Below are 18141 nucleotides of genomic sequence, written 5' to 3' on the forward strand. Positions count from 1 at the left end.
TATGTTATTGGAAATTGGTTATGCTGAGAAAAACAATATAGGAAAATTAAAGAGAAATATAAAAATACATATATTGAAATATATTCTGTAGAAATATAAAAATATAGAAATAAGTATAAAAAAATAAAGGATCAAGTATCCTTGATAACTATTAAGCCCAAACCCTTTTACTTTCCCAATATAAATTAAGACCTTGGGATTCTAAGTGACTGGACTCCATTCACATAGCTAGTCAGTGACTAAGCTGAGGTCTCATTTCATGTTTTACAATCTATTTGCCTACTTCATGGTGATGAGTAAAAATTAAACTGAAAAGATATGAGGGATTTTCAATCTTAAGGAAAAAAAAATCCCAAAATTTTATTTTCAGAACTTAATCATGCCTTTAATCCTATCTGGGGCCATGGTGTTTTATAATAGTTAATAAATTTTGTCCTACTCATGACATTTGGAGGTTCCACCGAGATCTGGGAGACTCCCAGGACCCCAACCCGAAGGGTTTCGTGCCGGCTGGTGAGTGCACTCATTTTTTATCTATTTGCGTGCATACTTTGGGAGCTCCACTCTGCATTTTTTTTTTTTTTTTTTTTTTTTTTTTAGCCTGTAGGAATTCCAGTCTTTAGGCTCGGCTGCTGTTGTGGTCGGGCCCGTATCTGGAGTCAACACTGGCTCAAGCAGACGCATGGTGGGCCATGGACCAGGGGGTCTTGGGAGATGTCCCTCTGCTCCTGTCTGGAGGCTTGGCTGCTGTTGCGGTTGGGCCCATGTCTGGAAGCTCGGCTGCTGTTGCGGTCGGCCAGGAGGACGAGGTCCTCAGCTGTGAAGAGAGCTGGCTGCTGGTCTTTGTGAGTGTGTTCTTGTTAATTGTCGTAAGTGTATTTGTCTTGTTGTGGACTGAGGACATGATGGGACAGACGCAGACAACTCCTCTGTCTCCAATGATTGATCACTTCTCAGACATTAGGGAAAGAGCTCATAACCTGAGCACAGACATACGAAAGGGAACGTTTCGGACTTTCTCATGTCTGAATGGCCATCCTTTGATGTTGGATGGCCCCAGGAGGGCCGCTGTATCTGCGGTTGTCTTTGTCTTGTCTTTTTGTTGTCTGGTGTATTGTTTGTTGTGTTTGAAGAAATGGGGCAGGCAGAGAGTAAGGGGACTCTGACTTTTATCTCTCCATTCCTCCTAATAGATGTGGGGCTTCTCCCTTACTCATTTCTCGTGTTAATGACTATAACTGGAGCCAAATGGGGTTAGTCTAACTCGAGACAGAGACTTTAAGGAATATTCCCAAGCAGCTGCCAAAACTACCTTTGTTTCGGGAAGATTCCCTGTTTTCTCTGGCCCGACATGGACTGCCTAACCCCTTCCCCCTTGCTGATGGGAAAGCAAGGCATCTGCTCCTCTGTTGGAGTTGATGAGCTCTAAAACCGGGAATCCTTTCTCTGCCTTCTGGCAGCACTTTGTTCTTCTGTCTCCCCCTTCTGTTTCTACGTCAACATGCCTGTGGCCTGCATAACTGGCCTCTAGACCATCCTCGGTGCTTTCTGCATCACGGCTCCTTCTCTCTTCACTGTCAAGGAGCAAGAAGAGCACCTGGGCCTAACACTCCCGGATCCAGATCCTCCCTCCCGTGTCTTAGGTAAACAGTCAAAGTGGAGTGGGCCCAGGTGGAATGTAAATCAGTATTTAAACTAAGTTAAGTTTGTTGGTTTAATTAAGATATGCATGTCTTTTAAGCTACTAGCAGTAAACGTGAAACATCAATCAAAGTTTACAGAAGGTCAAATAAGCTCGTGTTATTTATTAAAATTTGTTAGCAAAGAGATGACTAAACTGATGGTTAATTATCTGTCTCAAAGTTTTAATGGGTAGTTGCTGAGATAGCTTTCAAAGTCTTTGGTAATCTGAAACTTTAAAGTTTTGCTTGGATGACAAATGGAATTAAATTTGTTAGACATCTAGGTCTTTTCTAGATAGGAGAAAGTGCTAAAGCATTGAGTATTGAACATAGGTTTGTGCTTTTGACTTCTTACAGCAAAGAAAATAAGAATATTTAAATCTGTTGGTAAGCATGGTTTTTCCTTAACTTATTCATAAATTGGCATCTAAAGAATTCTGTTATAACCATTCACAATTGGTTAATAGCTGATAATTGGTAAATAACTAAAGGTGTTTCTAAGAGTACAAAATTCTGCTAATTGTAAGACTGATGGAAATGGAGAAAGCAATTCTGTGTGTAGGAAAGTAGAAGATATGTAAGAAAGATTTAAGGAATGGGAGTACATTTTGTTGAAAGTAAAAGAAGGTAATTTTGTTCTAAATGAGATGGTTGTTTGGAAGGAAATGACTTGGGACAAAACCTGAATGCAAAGAGAAGTTGTAGAAGGTTTGTGAAGGGAAATCTTTGGAGTGGAATTTAGGTATGGTCAGGATGGACTAAGAAAGAGAGAAAAAGACCAGATGCCTGATCCTGTTTGAATAAGAAAGAAAGAAAAACAGCCCTGGGACCACTGTCTGAGCCAGACCCATTCGTATAGAATGGAAGGGGAGACTGATCACCTCCCATCAGCCAGGGATACCCAGAGGGAGGTGTCTAACCTGTATGAATCTGAAGAGTTCCAACTGTGTGTGTGAATCTGTCTGTATGACTCCACCGCTTCGGCTAGGAGTCTGAGTGGGCTGCACCCTGAGTCTTGCGGGGCATCATATGGCATAATGGTCATTTACTCCATGGAAGAGCCTGATCCGGGGCTTATAGGGACAGACCTTAGCTAAGATGCTCCTAAGTTCCCTTGAGGGACGCGAGCAGGACAGCATCTGAAATATCCCCCTCCCTTTTTCTGCTACATCATTCACGATGGGAGGGAAACCCAAAAAACTCACTATCTTAAGACTGCATGCTTAAGAATAAAAAGGAAAGACTGGTATAGAAAAGCTGGTTCTCTCTCTGTTTAAAAGGGCAAAGTTTTCTTAGGTTAATTGATCTGTAAATGGTTTTCTCTTTGCCTGCACAGAAAAAACAGTTTCTATGTTTTGTTTTATCAGATCTTTAACATCCCTAATCTTATCTAGGCAGGTGCTTTAAAAGGTTTTAACAAACTTCCCCAAGATTTAAATCTTGAGAGCAAAATCTTGATTCTCTTGTAAAATGAGTTTTATCTTTAAGGAGATTCATATAAAGTGCTTTCAGGACGAATACAGGTATTCAATATATTAAACTAAAATGGGTAAGAATTTCCAGAACTAACTAAAGCTACATTCACCAGATTTAGTAACCTGGGACTAAATGAACTAAAAGATTATAGTGTTGTGTCTCTTAATGTTTTGTCTTATTTTAAACATGACTGGTTCTGTAATATATGCTCTTCCAGACTAGGGAAACTTTTTCTTAAGTTATCTGTAACTTACAGAGTTGTAAAAGTACTCATTTGTAAATAAATCAAGGCATTCAATGTTTCTCTCTATCTGAACCCTCTGAAACCAAAAGGTCTCAGTAAGTATTCTTTATTCCATGGCAATCAGTCATTTGCATAAGTTCAATAAGAATCTGTTCTCCTTATAACTGGACACCATTGGAAACACTGGTTATTTTACCAAGGCTTTGACTGGAATGTCATATTTGAGAAAGATATGCATAAACTCAGATATGACCAGACAGCTTTAAGGAACTAAGGTTGACTTTATAAAACCTGGAGCCATAAAGCCCTTTGGAACTGTTGGCCTGATACCTTGCTTACAGAGTTCCCAGCAGCCTCACCAGGTGAGTAAAGAATGTCACTTCCTGGCAGGATACTTTGGGAACCTCAGGAATTCACCCAAATCTGACAGGTATTACAGGCTTGTCTGATGGCAAGTACATGGCTTGGCTTCTGGCCTGGAGAGGCTACTAAAAGTTCAACCTAGAGATTCCTTATAAAAAGTTCCTGCAAAGCAGATTCTAAAAGATCTATATGATTATTCACTGTTCTTGCTGAGCTTATGTAAATAATTGGGCCAAGTTTGTTAAAACTGGACTTGTTTTTCAAATGAATTAGTCCTGATTTGGCTATCTCTGGAAATGAGGGTTATTTTAGAGAGAAAAATTATGTTTTAATAATACACTTTTATGGGTGTTAAGGCTGTACCCACATCGAGTCTAGCCCTGACATAAGTGCAGCCATCTTGATGTTCCAGATTATCACAAAATAGTTCTTGGGTTCTGATCTACTTAGGTTAGCACTTTAAACAGTCCCTTTCTCCTTTAATGATTGATTTAAACCCCTGGACGGGAAAAAGGGTTTTTTGTCAAATAGCAAAAAACTTATTTGAGCTTCATTTTCTTTTTGTAACACTAATCATGTTTTGCTGTTTTCTCCCATGTCTCCTCACCTGACTTCAACTCCTCTGCTGTCATAACTTCCACAGATGATCCTTTCCACTTGGGAAGATCACCTGAGCAGTCTCCCCTGGACTCAGCTGTCTCTGTCTTTCAAAACTCCCCTACACATTCCTCAACTGATCAATGTTGACCTGAGTAGGTAGGGAAAACTCTATGCCCCTATATAGCAGGAAGAAGTTACAGAAGATGAGACCTTCCACCTTCAACAACCTTAAAGATTTAAGGGTCAAAATTGTTCAGGGAGGAATGAAGTGGGAAACAGAGGCAGAAGAAAATCATTAAAATTCCTCACCTATTTACAAGCCCTTGAAACAGACAGAGTGGCTTTCCCCTGGGGATTTAACTGCCCTCACCTTGAGGTTTTGCTAAGGACAATCCTAGTCTGACTGACCCCCTACCCCGACAGGTCCCACCAGGATCCTATAAGTATACTTTAACAATTCCTTTAGGAAACTATCTCTAAACCTCCAAGATAGTGTCAAGAATCATTCCCAAGCATATGGCCCACTGATATACATCTAAAGGGTCTCACGAGAAGGTTTTATTACTGGTTATGAATAACCTTTTCCCAAGACAATAGCTAGCTCCTCAAGGTCCTGGAGACCTTGCTTCCAAAATTCCTCAGAGACTTACATCATACATAATCCCCTTTATCCTCACCCAGTGCTGAGTCCACCCCTACTCTGCCTTTAAAAACTCTGACTGTAATCTGGTTCGGGGTCCAAGTTCCTACTCCGCTGTGTCGGGTATACTTGGACCCAAGCTTAAGCTTGTCAAATAAACCCTCGTGTGATTACATCAGTGTTGGCTCCTTGGTGGTCTCTCAGACGCGAAAACTCGAGCATAACACTCATATGGACTGACGTTTCTTTCATTTTAAAACACAGGGATAGAATGCTCCCTCTCTAAGACAACACAGTGAAAGTCATTCCTAAGAAAAAGAAAGAATTGAGGATAAAAGAGAAACATCTCTCTACTACCCAAAACATACTGGTTTGAAACAAGTATTTTGATGAGAGGCTTTGGAAAGCAACCCACATTATTCTCTTTTAAGAATGCCTATTCATGTTTTCATGGACTCACATTTCTTCAGGCTTGTTAATTGGGCATTGTGATGAACCAAGCTGTGAGATTCCACTCATTTAAAACTAAATGACAAAAGCCAGAATGATTGTGCAGAGCCTTTGAAACAGAGGAACATGGGAGTTAAATACAAAATGTTGGAAATTTTTCAGGGCACATTTCGTTGTGTATATTGTATTTCTTAGTTGCAGAAACTATAGAAACTCACTTTTGCTCTGATTTCTAAAATAATATTCATTTGACCCGATTATTTTGATTGATTTTTTAAAAGATTTTATTTATTTACTGAGAGAGAGAAAGTATTGGTGGGGGATGATGGGGGAGGGGCAGAGGGATAGGAAGAAGCAGACTCCCTGCTGAGCAGGTGGGCATTGATACTGGGACCCTGAGATTATGAACTGAGCTGCAGGCAGACGCACCCAGATGCCCCATTCTGGTTGATTTTAAACTTAAGTATCTGGTCATTATTAAGTGATTTTAAAGCTTATTTGATTTTTTTTAAAGCTTATTTGATTATTAAGGTAGAGTGGCTACATTGTCACAAATCATATTATGAATGGGGCATATTTATTTAAATATAATAATTTAAATAGGAACAACAGAAAAAAATTACCACCCAATCTACCTTTGGCATCTTTTATACAGTTTCATATTAAACTGACAGAATTTTAACACCTTCATAGAGATAAAGGAGGAAAGAAGGGAAAGTTGCCTTTGGAAATTAATCAAGATGATTATTAATTCAAACTGGAAGGAGAAATATGTTTGCATGATGAAGCAAATAGTGCTTAATTGAATGCTGAACTGTGTTAATGTTCTCATTTAAATTACACTATTCCTGGGGCACCTGTGGGTGGTTCAGTCAGTTAAGCACCTGACTCTTGATTTTGACTCAGGTCACAATCTCAGGGTCCTGAGATCAAGCCCCAGCTTGGGGTGGTGCTGGGCCTGGAAAGAGAGTCTCTCTCTTCCTGGAAGAAGGTGCCCAACTGCCATGAGGTGAGTGTGCTTATTGGACCATTGTTGCTATGTATGCCTGAAGTACTTGAAATGCAAATTTGGAGAGACTTTTCATTTAAATGCTTGGCTGAATTAAGCACCTAATTAGGATGGTTTTTCAATAGGTTAGAGTAAGCATGCAATCGGTGCTGGTGCTTTGGTTTGGGAGGCCATATGGTTCATCTCGACGTATCCTAAGTAAAACTGTACTAATTTATCTCAGATCCGGTGTCCAAGAGTTCAGTTTCAGCTTACGAGCCCTACAAAGAATGGAGTCCCAGTCATCCAGGAAAGGATGTAGTGGTACCTTTTGCTGATGTTGGGCAGGTAGCCAAAGAAGAAGGAAAGGGTTTAACAAGATGGTCGACAGGGTCAGATCAAGGCAACCCCTTCAGGATGACCTTCCTTTCTTTGAGAAGCCGCCAAGCAGGTGATTTTCCTTACCAAACCTGTCTCTAGAAGAGCCTCATCTGAAGATAGCCCTAGCAAATGAGGAAGCATTGCAGAAGATCTGTGCCCTTGAGAATGAACTTGTCGCTCTCAGAACAATTCAAATTGCCAAAACTGGGACCCTGCAGGAACAGCAAAATCTCATCGCAATTGATTTAGAGTCTGTCACATCTGTTAACTGCAGCACCACCCTGGGTCCCATCACTTTCCCCGTCCCCACCGTCCCTTCCCCTCCCTGCATCAAGGCTGCACCAAAGAGTATCTGCTGTTGACCCAATGAAAGAGGGAAGAGGTGTGAAAAGAACCTGTGCTGGAAAGACTCTGGTTAAGAGCAGAAACCGGAATATGCTAGAAATCCTTAAAGATAGGAACCTTGTAGAACTTAGGTCAGTTAAAAGGTCAGAACAGGACATAAAGCTCAAACGGTGGAAGCTACTGACCTGGCTGTTCTCCTAGCAGAGGGTCTGAAGAAGACATTTTCTTATCTATACCAAAGGGATAATCAAGGTGAAATTGAAAAAGGAGTCCCAAAGTCTGCATCAGAGACCACTTCAGAAACAGTGTTGTTTGGACCTCATATGTTGGATTCCACAGGACAAATGAAGGCTTTAACTGAAAATGTTTCAACTTCCTAAAAAAAACAGTGAACTAAGAAAACTATCCCTATTCCAGCTGTCAGTTTCTGAGGGCTGCTTGGGTAATAGAAATCAACACTATTTAGTAAATACCTGAATTTAGTATTCAGTGGTCTCCTTTAAATCTAATTAGATGCAGCAATAACAAAGCACTCTAAGTTTGTGGGATTTTTTTTTTTAAAGTTTAGTTCTGAAGTTTTCCACAACCCTATATTGAGACATAATGTATTCTTTCTTTTTTTTTTTTTTAAGATTTTAAGTATTTATTTGACAGAGAGAGATCACAAGTAGGCAGAGAGAGAGGGGGAAGCAGGCTCCCCACTGAGCAGAGAGCCCGACTCAGGGCTCGATCCCAGGACCCTGAGATCAAGACCCGAGCTGAAGGCAGAGGCCTAACCCACTGAGCCACCCAGGCACCCCAACATAATGTATAGCCAGGATGTTTAACTTTCTAGCCTTGAAAACAATTACACAGATTTCAGAAGAAAGGACATTTGTGGATGTAAGCTTTTAATTCTTAACACTAATTTATCTGTGTGAATGTTTTATATGCATATATTTGGGTATAAAATAGTATATAAAATTTAATAATGATGTTAGCAAGGGTTGTGTTACCATCACTAGTTGTCAGTGATCATTTACACCTCAGTGATGGAACCAGAGGTATAACACAGGTCTTTGGAATGAAATAATTAGGATTGGAAACTTTTTGCCTTGAATAGGACCTTTACCTTAGATTCTCTCTAACATTTACTTGCAGTAGGAGTTTGAGTAAGAACCAGGTTATCACCGCTGAAAATTCCATAATGCTTTTGTTTAAAGGGAATTCAAATACCATGAAAGCTGCTTTTTGGTCAGTGCTATCCACTGCTGAGAAAGAAAATGTGTTTTTCAAATAGTGAGAAATCAAATTATTGAATTAAATCTATAACAAGTGAAAGCCAGAAGGTACCATCTTCCCCCTCCCTCCCCCCCGGTTAATTAACAGCATCACAAAGATCACTTTTTGCTAAGCTAATACTTAATGAAAATGATAATGTAATGGAGTTTACAATTTTTTAATATTGGTCAAATATCATAGTTTTATAATGAAACATTGAATAGATGAAAGAAAGAATTTCCGATAAGTTGTTTATCATTAGAGTGCTGTTCTGTTGAATTACATTATGCAGCAAACCTTAGTACTCTTAGAAAGTGGAGAAGAGGGGTGCCTGAGTGGATCAGAGGTTAAGTCTCTGCCTTCAGCTCAGGTCATGATCTCATGGTCCTGGGATGGAGCTCTGCATTGGGCTCTCTACTCAGCAGGGAGCCTGCTTCCCCCTCTCTCTGCTTGCCTCTCTGCCTACTGTGATCTCTCTCTCTGTCAAATAAGTTAAATCTTTAAAAAAAAAAAAAAAGTGGAGAAGAGCCTTTCTAATTGAGGACTTCTGAGGAATTGCTGTAAGTGGTCACTTGAGTGCTTATAAATCTTTCTGGTTTTCTGTATTTCTGTTAAACTCAGCTATAGTTAATTCTAGAATCTCCTACCATGAGTAAATATTTGGATTTATTTAAATCTAGTAAAAAGAAGTGGAGATAGGAAGAGTAGACATTTACTTTTAAAGTTACTGAAAATATGTGGAGAGTTCTCAATATTAGCAAGCATTATTTAGCTTAAATTTGAACTATTGCTTATTTGACCCATGTTGATTTATATTTTTTCTAAATGTTTCATATGACTTAAAAAGTCTACCTTTAAAAGAAATTCAGAAAATTTGACAGAATTACATATTTTGACCTAAGTGCTTTATATTTGTAACAATATTGAATTTTGGCCACTGTTCCCATTGAAGGAAGTTACTGTTTTGAAATAAAACAAACATATTTTCCTTGGGAAGTGGGGGGAGATTTCCTCTCTCTCCCTCTGCCCCTCACTACCTGGCTGGTATCCCTGATACCAGTTTAGTTGAACTTGAAGTTTATCTTCTGCCCCTCTGTTCTATCAGTATAATTACACACAGCTTAGTTCAGTACTTAATAAATGCCTGATATTTAATTTCAGTTTGTAGTTACTGAATATTGTGGTGAAAGACAGTCCAGCCTTTTGGACTAGATTATTAAAGCACAGAAATTTACCAAACAACACCATTGTTTTCCAAAAGAGAATTGCAAAGTCAAGCCCAACAACCATAGAACACATTATAAATTTTCATGCCATTTAGATGACAAAAAAGGGAGCCAAAAGTTTCTCTTCTTTACCCATCTTCCACAGCACGACCAAAGCTATGCATCAGGATAAGGGAGGAAAATTGAACCAGGTGCCAGAAAGAAGAGATTCTACTATGTCTTTTGTGTACTACTATTCTCACTTTGCTTTCATTTATATCATACTTTTTGATTTTCCTCTGAACTCTTTGGCAGATACCACTCTCATGTTGATGCTTCCTTCCATGTGTTACATCTGAGTGTTGGAAAATGTCCTGTGCTTTCTACACTTTTCCTTTCTCTCCTTAGTGATTAATATATTCCCATGCCTTTAAATGCTATATAAATACTGAATATTCACATAATTATATGTGGGCAATTTACAGCTATCTCAAATTTGGCACTCTCAAGCTACACTCTTAATCCAGCCTCCAAACTGATCCTGCCTCGAACTCCAAAATTGGCATCACACTCCTCCAGTTAGAGCATCAAATAGCGTCTTTACATATCTTCCTGATTTCACTCCTTGCCCCCCTCATAGTTGTTTTCCATGTGCTGTCCACAGATATTATGAAAAACTGGCTAATTGGACTATGTCATCCTGCTGGATTAATCCTGTGAAAGCTTTCTATTGACTTCAAATAAAAGTCATTTAGAAGTTGTGTTTAACCATGGCCCTTCAAACCTTTCCAAACACATGTTGTTCCTCTCTTTCCTAGTTCCTCTATACTTAAGCTGGTTTTCTTCCTTTCATTTTCTAAAACACACTGAGCTCTTTCCTGGCCCAGGCTTTTTATCTGTGCCCTTTCCTCTATCTCAAACACTTGCCACATGCCTTCACAAACCCTTCACAGTTAAATACTGCCTGTCATAGAATTGTTTCCTCCCCAACACCTTTTTTAAAATTTAATTTGATCTTTTTTTTTTCCTTTTTTTAATAGGCTCCATGTCCAGCACAGAGCCCAACACAGAGCTTGAACCCATGACCCTGAGTTCAAGAACTGAGCTGAGATCAAGAGTTGGATGTTTAACAAACTGAGCCACCCAGGTACCCCAAGAAAGTCTCTTTTAAATTGTGACCATTCAAGAACCATCATTATTGTATGTCTTTACTGTATTCATGAATTTATTATACTTATTGAAATGTATTATTTACTTCATGACTGTAAGCTCCATGAGGATATGGACTAGAGCTGGTAATTCAGAAGTATAGGTCTCACTTAGCAGTTTTTCACACAGTAGAAGAACTTCCCATAAAAAATTAAATCATTTGATTTTGTTGTACATTATCCTACCATCTTTAATAATATTTTCTTTCTTAAAAAAATGTCTGTTCTATTAGATAGAATAGACTGTTAATCAGATGATTTTCATTCCTGTAACCAAAAAATAGATACATAGCAAGAGCTAGGGTGATCAAATATTCCCTTTCTGGAATTTACATCATTAACAAAAAATTGTGGTAGAAAATAAATGCATTACTTTTCATTGATAACAGCCTTTTTCATTCTTAGGGACTATAGTTACTCTGGTTTCTATTCATGTTCCACTGGTCTTCTTTTTTTAGTTCTAATGTCATCGTAGTGTCCCATTTTTTACTTTCCATTATAGGTCTTATTAGTCAGGGTCAGTTGAAATTACTTTGTTACAACAGAAAACCCCTCTGAGTACATTCTCAAAAACACTTATTTTTCCCCTTCAAGTCAGGTTCTGAGATAATACAGCTCCAGATTTGGTTAATTTAGTGTTCCATTGCTACCATCAAAGAACAAGGCATATTCCATATTTCTTTTCTGCCACCATCACCATGTTATTCTGTTTTCTTCAAGGTTACAATATGTCTTCAGAAGCAACAAATACAGTTGGCCCTTGAACAACATGGGTGGGGGGAAGGGCACAGTCCCTTACAGAGCTGAAAATTCATATAACTTTTAACTCCCCAAAAACTTACTTACTAATAGTCTACTGTTCACCAGACCTTACCAATAACATAAACAGTTGAATAACATATTTTGTATGTTATGTGTGCTATACACTGTATCCTGCAATAAACAAGCTAGAGAAAAAAAATATGAAAATAATAAAAAAGAAAATACATTTACAGTACTAATGTATATTTATTGAAAAAAAAATCCACATAGAGGTGAGGAGGGCCAGGCCAGACCAGGACTACCTGTGTTGGGGGTCTGGTGCTGGGGTGGCAGTGTTCCACAACCAGAGGCCCTTAGTTTAGCAGTGGCAGCTGCTGGGCAGATCCATCAGCATTGTCAGCAGCCTGGAGGAACAGTACCACAGCCCGATTCGCCAGAAGGTGTACTACCAGACCCTGGCCGTCACCTTGGAGTCACATAGGAGCACATTGCAGAATACTGCCTCCAGAAAGGATCCCCACCCAGTCTCTGTTTAGGATCAGTTTGGGGGTTGGATTAAGAGTGTAGTTTGAGAGAGCCAAATTTGAGATAGCTGTAAATTGTCCATATATAATGATGTGAATATTCAGTATTTATACAGCATTTAAAGGCAGGGGAATATATTAATCACTAAGGAGAGAAAGGAAAAGTGTAGAAAGCACAGGAGAATTTCTAACACTCCGATGTAACATATGGAAGGAAGCATCAACATGAGAGTGGTGTCTGCCAAAGAGTTCAGAGGAAAATCAAAAAGTATGATATAAATGAAAGCAAAGTGAGAATAGTAATATACAGAAGACGTAGTAGAATCTCTTCTTCCTGGCATCAGGTTCAATTTTCCTCCCTTATCCTGATTCATAGCTTTTGTCATGCTGTAGAAGATGAGTAAAGAAGAGAAACTTTTGGCTCCCTTTTTGTCTGCATGAGAGGTGGTTGGCACCCCTGCTCAGTCCAGGGGCTGCTGATAACTTCTGTGGTCCTCCCTGGGTACTCAGAGGGCAGCAGATATGACCTTTGTCCCAGTCACATTCTATTTAGTCCTGTGGAGACTGGGGAGGGGGGGGTGGGCGTTGTAAATAAATGCTTGTGACTTTTGCTGTCAACTCTTAAAAACAAAAGAAACAAAACAGCAATAACAAACTGCATAAAAGTAGACCAGTGACTAGACCCATGTTGCTTATGGGTTATCTATAAATGACCCAACCTGTATACCCATACTGCTTAAGGAATATCTGTATATCTTCACACACAAAATTTCAAAACCAAAAAAAGACCAGATCTTTTTAAGAACAAGAAATTTTTCCCCAAATTTCATAGTGGCAGACCTTCCTCACATTTCACTGGCTAGCGTTGGATAGATAACAGATTATTTTAAGATAGCCACTTTGTGAGAAATTGTGTGGTTTGATTGACTTATAATAATCAAACATTGATGGTGCTATAAAGTTATTCATTAGGCTTAAGGAAGAATGTAAAGAGACAAAAAATTTTTTGGAAGGGTTTCTCCGCATAGATTTCAAAACTCAGCCACTTTCAACTGCTTTCTATCAAAATAAAAATAAATTATACCTCTCAGCTTACTGGGTCGAGAGCATTGCTTTGTGTTGCATGATGTTTAAACACCATGTATAAAATAGAATTTCAGGTTCTCCCTTTTTTTCTTTTACTAAATGTGTAGCATTTGATGAGTTAATGAGTCCTTTGGTGGGCAGTTTTCTGATTTGGAAAATGGCACTAAGCAACCAAGATGGCATTAGCAATATTGTATGTATCCTTTCAGGTAAACATTTTCTAAGTCTAGAGCTCAATCTTTGTACTGAAATACAAAGTCCATTTATGACTTCTGTATTCACATTCTTACTCCTTCCCCTTAGCTCCCAACATTAAATTAAATTAAAATGTTAAAATTCTTGTAATTGTTCAGAGCCATAGATTATATGGTGACTTCTTTCAACCACTCTTTTTGTAGATAAAGAGACTCTATACAGGGATAAAAGAGAAATTACTTGGTGAACATACAGGTACTGCAAATTACTTGTAAATTAGGAAATATAAAAACTACTTAGTGCTGGGGCGCCTGGGTGGCTCAGTGGGTTAAAGCCTCTGCCTTCGGCTCAGGTCATGATCCCAGGGTCCTGGGATCGAGCCCCGCATCGGGCTCTCTGCGGAGCAGAGAGCCTGCTTCCTCCTCTCTCTCTGCTAGCCTCTCTGCCTACTTGTGATCTCAGTCTGTCAAATAAATAAATAAAATATTAAAAAAAAAAAACCTACTTAGTGCTACACTTAGAGAAAAGGTTTTTTTTTTGTTTTTTTTTTAATTCTTGAAAGCAAAATATGTTGCTTTTGTTTACTCTTTACCATAAATTGTTTTTACAGTCTTGGAAAATGAATCAGCAGAAAAACATGTTGCTTATTTATAAAGATACAGCTCAATTAATTGACTCTCAGGAAGCTTTCTCTAATCATTCAAATAAAAATCATTCTCTGACTCTGCCTTATTTCTGATTTGAAGTCTTGATACTTTGAAATTAAAAACTTAAAAACTTAAAAACTTAAACTTAAAAACTTAAGTTTATCCCTCTTTGGATTTATAAAATCATGTCAAATATTTTTAACTATGTTCCATAACCCCTTGGGTTAGGATATAAGTAGATATTAAGTAGTGTACTTTAGATTATTTTGGTACTTTCCAAATTTAATCATTTTTGCTTTGTTTTCTTTTGAGATAAAAACTCTTTGAAGCTGTGTTTAGATGTACTGTGAGGTTCAATTTTCAATCAATATAATTACCATCGATGTTTTGATTAGTTAAGTTAAAATGCACAAAAACAAAGTAACCATACTTCCACAGATTTCTAATCAGCTAGAGAAGGAAATTGAAAATATAACAAGAAAAAGCATCAGGTAATTAAGCAGCCAACTATCTTGGGCATAAAGAGAAAGTGATACAGTAGAGTTTCCAAGGAAGGGTTTCAGGATATTTGTCGTTGTTAAAGGTAGAGAGTTATTATGCAAGCAGATTATGCAAATGCAATTAGAGACTCAATGAAAAATGGATGAGTTGAGAGATGAATTTATGAAAGTCACTAAACCATTCACATTGTCAGCATTATTTGGCTTACACCTCACAACAGCTTTAAGAGTTAATATCTCTTAAAGGAATAAAAACGTTTGTCCAGTTAATACATGATGAAACAGAAATTTGCACCTAGCTCTACCTGATTCTAATGTTTCATCAACTAGTAATTGGTCCAATAAACTATTGTGTGGTACTACTGAGAAGTCAATGGAGCTGACCTTCCTGGAAACAGGAAGGCATTTCTAATATATTGTTGTAGTTCATCATTGTCAAATCTCTTTGACTTCCATGTCATCACCTAATATTAAACTATTATGGTTATTAGGAAAATAATTATATTATCAAGACTATTTTGGAGAAAGAAATATTGGAAATCATTCCCTGAGACTGTAGAACAGGAGATAGGTAGGGTCCTAAAAGTCAATCAAAGAGTGGGTTTACAAAAATGTCGTTCAGAGTTGAGACAATTAAGATTGGATGGAGTGCTCACTGAAAAATAAACTATTAGCTGAGTGATAAAAAAGTATGGAGGTTCCTCAAGAAGTTAAAAATAGAGCTACCCAGTAATTTTACTACTTAGTATTTACTGCAAAGATACAAATGTAGTGATCCAAAGGGGCACCTGCACCCTGATGTTTATTGCAGCAATGTCCACAATAACCAAACCATGGAAAGAGTTGAGATGTCTTTTGACAGATGAATGGATAAGGAAGTGTGGCATATATATATATGAGAAAGACAATTCTTACATGGTTCCACTCATATGTGGAATATAAGAAACACTGCAGAGGATCATAGGGAAAGCGGAAGAAAATTAAATGGGAAGATATCAGAAAGGGAGATAAACCATGAGAGACTCTTAACTATAAGAAAAAAACCACAGGTTGCTGGAGGGGATGTGGGTAGATGGATGGGGTAACTGGGTGATGAGTTTTAAGGAGGGCACATGATGTGAGGAGCACTGGGTGTTATATGCAACAGATGAACTGTTATATGCAACAACTAAACTCTACATCTGAAGCTAGTGATGTATTATAAGCTGGCTAATTCAATTTAAATTTAAAAAAAGATTATGGATCATTTGCAACATAGGTTTTTGAGAAAATGATACTTGAGATAGGAAACTATAAAATTTTATGAAATAATTGGAGAGAAAGACCAGAAAGAGAACGTAATATAATTTACATGAAAGTATTTACAACAATTATTTCTTTGAATAAATAATTTTGGTGAGTCAAAAAAAGATGAATTGAAAATTGAGGGACTCAAGATACATGAAAGATGAAACAGGATTAAGGAAGACATAGGAATAGTCTGCAAGTAGGGAGAGATACTTGAAGAGTAGGGATGAACCATCTCCAGTATAAATGTGGAAGGAAATAGAAAATAATTGAACATAATAAAAATAAGTTAATTAAAAATAATTGGTAAGAATTCAGAACATTTTAAAAGGAAGAAAATTAGAAAAAATCATCTGTCAGATGAAATCAGTCTTCATGACAGACAGCATAGTCATCAATAAAATGAAAGGAGGAGGAGGTGAGCATGTATTTTGAGTAGACTAGAGAAGGTCTGAAGGAGTTATATAAAGAAGCAGTCAGGAGTGTTTCAGTTCAAGGTGAGAAAAGCATCACTAAGCAGTTTAACAAGCTACTTGATATATGAACTTGTCAAGTTCCTCCAAAAAGTAATTCTAAAATTTCTCTTGATTTTATTATAAATTGTTGAAATTTAACTCTATCAGAATGTGGAGTGAAAGAGCATATGCAGTATGGTTCAGCTTCAGATAGGCAACCCTCCATAGAGAACTTAATGCAAGGATAGTTCCCGATGTCAAAGAAAGCTTTTGTTCTGTATCTCCTAAGAACTGAAAAATGTGTGACTCAGTGCTGGTCTTCAAGGCAGTTCACAGTTTATCTTAATACACCTGATCTCTCTTGGTTCCCATTATGCCCTTCCAGGTGCCCTAAACCCAAATCAGCTTAAATTATGTGAGGTCAGCTAATATACTCCATGATGGCATATGTTTGCTCCTGTCACCCACACCATCCAGAAGCCTCTTCATATCCAACTCCATACATTAAACAAAACAATAATCTTAAAATAACCATCTCAGACAACTCTCTTTTATTGATGCTTTATTGATTTCCTAACCAGATATAAAATTTCATTTGAATATACACACCATTTTTCATTTATAATTGTCATGTTAAACCTTTGAGTTTAGTGATCTGTGACTCTATCTGTTCCTCTTCCACCTCTAACCTCTCCCATGTGGCTCAACACCTGAACAATAAAGTATCTTGGTCATTTCTGACTCCTCAATAAATACTTTCTGAATTACCATTATGTGACTCAATATTATTCACTAATTGCACTAATATTCATTCCTCCCTCATTTGTTTTTTCTCTCCCTAAATAGTTCATTCTATTTACTCATCTAACTTCTTCGTAAATGTATTGAACATGAGAGAAAAATATCTGTGGTTTCCAATATCTCTCTCCAACTGTTGAAATCGAATTTGTTTAAAGGCTCTTAGCAGCTTTTTACTGGTTTCTCAAAAGCTTTCAATTTAGGTAGCCAAGATTCAATCTAAAATCGCCAAAGCTTAATTTATCAATACAATTTTGAGACGAGTACATGTTTTCCATAAGCTTATTCCTGTTAGGTTAATTATCATGTTTAAGGAAAATTTAAGGTAAACCCATGAAAATAGTTTATGAATGGAAATATGGAAATTTTCTTTTATTAACTTCATTGACATTTTTTAGATTAAAAAAACATTGCCATTTTACATGAAAAAAACTATAATCTGAAAGCTAATGATCATGCAACAGATTTTTAATGAACAATCTATAGTTCCCATAATTCTGATGGCATTTTTAAATAAGCACATGAGGTCAGGAGAAAAAAGTGTTTTACAAACCTATTAAAACTAAACATATAATTACACTTTCATGTCTGTTTTTGTAAGAATCAAGAGGGACATATCAGAATGTGAGTTTTTAAAAATTTCACATGTTTCTGGGGCCCCTAGGTAGCTCAGTTGGTTAATTGACCAACTTTTGATTTTGGTTCTGGTCATGATTTCAAGGTTGTGAGAGTGAGCCCCATGTAGCTCTGCACTGGGTGTGGAGTCTGCCTAAGATTCTCTCTCGAGGGTCACCTGGGTGGCTTAGTGGATAAAGCCCTGTCTTCAGCTCAAGTCATGATCTCAGGGTCCTGGGATCAAGCCCCTCATTGGGCTCTCTGCTCAACGGGGAGCCTGCTTCCACCTCTCTCTCTGCTTGCTTCTCTGCCTACTTGTGAGCACTGTCTGTCAAATAAATAAAAAAATCTTTAAAAAAAATTCTCTCTCTCCCTCTTCCTCTGCACCTTCCTACCTTTAAATTTTTTTAAATGGTTCTTAAAAAAAGAA

General features: G+C 37.7%; 1 pseudogene across 1 annotated transcript; it reads left to right on the forward strand.

Annotated features, from left to right (window-relative positions):
• Positions 1–692: 692 nt before the first annotated feature.
• On the forward strand, positions 693–7549 carry LOC308338036 (mitochondrial fission regulator 1-like; annotated as a pseudogene). Its single transcript has 2 exons — positions 693–1079; positions 6563–7549. The product of its transcript is annotated as a mitochondrial fission regulator 1-like (transcript).
• Positions 7550–18141: the final 10592 nt, after the last annotated feature.

This window comes from Martes martes (genome assembly GCF_963455335.1).
Source record: "Martes martes genome assembly, contig: scaffold_219, whole genome shotgun sequence".
Classification (NCBI taxonomy): Eukaryota; Metazoa; Chordata; class Mammalia; order Carnivora; family Mustelidae; genus Martes; species Martes martes.